Here is a 1,096-nt window from a genome sequence, read left to right as displayed (position 1 = left end):
TTTTTTTTTTTTTTTGCTTTAACGAGTGTGATGCCATATCGATTCAATGTTATTCTCTCACAATGTGCTCTTTAAGAGGTGTGGATGTTTATATGGTCAGGGGATGCTAGAGAGTGCGGTAGTAGACATGATCAGTGTAAACAAAAAGTATGTAGAAAGTATGTGAGATTGGTTTTTTTGATGGATAAGATTCTGATACAGTGTAGTTTCAGTTACCTTTTAAAAGGTCTTCTCTGTTCAGTGTTAAGTCATTTTTATTAATAACCTGTTGTTTTGACTAGTTTAAAGATGGTTTTAAGAAAAGTGTTTTGGTGGTATTAGGCATGCTGTATGGACAATAAACTCACCTTGACCTAAACTGCCTTTCTTGTTCGTTTTTTTTATTTAGTCAAATCCTGTTACAGTATTTCTAGAGTCCTGCACCCATCAGGCGCATCCACACATGCAAGCATGTGTGCTTGCAGCAGCTCAAATAGAAGCAGTGCAAATTTGAGCTGGGACTTTGCCTCTGCGCACGTGCTTGGACATGCACTTTGTTATGGAGCAAATTGTGCCACTTGGGGCAAAATAACCCTGCCTGGTTCCTCCTAAATCTGCAGCCAGGGGGAGGTAGAACCTGGGGCCAGTACCTGTGCTGTCCCCAGCAGTATAAAAAGCTGCCCTGTCCTGGCCCTATCCGTACAAAAAGCTGCCTTGGCAAGCAGCTCAGGGCTACTTGCTCTCAGGAGCTTCTGGGGCCCCAGCCACTTGGTACCTGGGGACACTACCCCTTGTGCCAGCTGGACTGCTGCAGCAGTGTCCCAAATCCATTTTTTAAAAATACCCCAAAATCATGTTTTTCCACAATTAAAACAAAAGACCACCCTATACACATACACACGCGCGCACACACATATATATCTAGACAGAGACAGCAATCAGTTGGGCAATGCTTTATTGGTAAATTTACAATGTTAAAGCAATGTGGAAGCCTACCAGTGTCTCTATCATCATGATAAAATAAATTCTAAATACTTATATGTGTTGATGTATACTTTTGGTTTTCTTCACACATGATGGGTGTGTGATGGGGGGATGTGGTGTTTGCAGGAAGGGG

At 42.2% G+C, this 1,096-nt stretch overlaps 1 long non-coding RNA gene across 1 annotated transcript in view; it reads left to right on the top strand.

Annotated features, from left to right (window-relative positions):
- LOC109316275 overlaps positions 1 to 361 on the top strand; it is a 467-nt gene extending 106 nt beyond the window's left edge. Inside the window, exon 2 of the long non-coding RNA XR_002102789.1 lies at positions 79 to 361. This is a non-coding gene — a long non-coding RNA (uncharacterized LOC109316275). The remainder of the gene's footprint in view (positions 1 to 78) is intronic.
- The last annotated feature ends 735 nt before the right edge of the window (positions 362 to 1,096 follow it).

This window comes from Crocodylus porosus, unplaced genomic scaffold (genome assembly GCF_001723895.1).
Source record: "Crocodylus porosus isolate Cpor-Errol unplaced genomic scaffold, CroPor_comp1, whole genome shotgun sequence".
Lineage (NCBI taxonomy): Eukaryota > Metazoa > Chordata > Crocodylia > Crocodylidae > Crocodylus > Crocodylus porosus.
The sequence above is the reverse complement of the archived record's forward strand: the minus strand, read 5'-3'. Positions and strand labels throughout refer to the sequence as shown.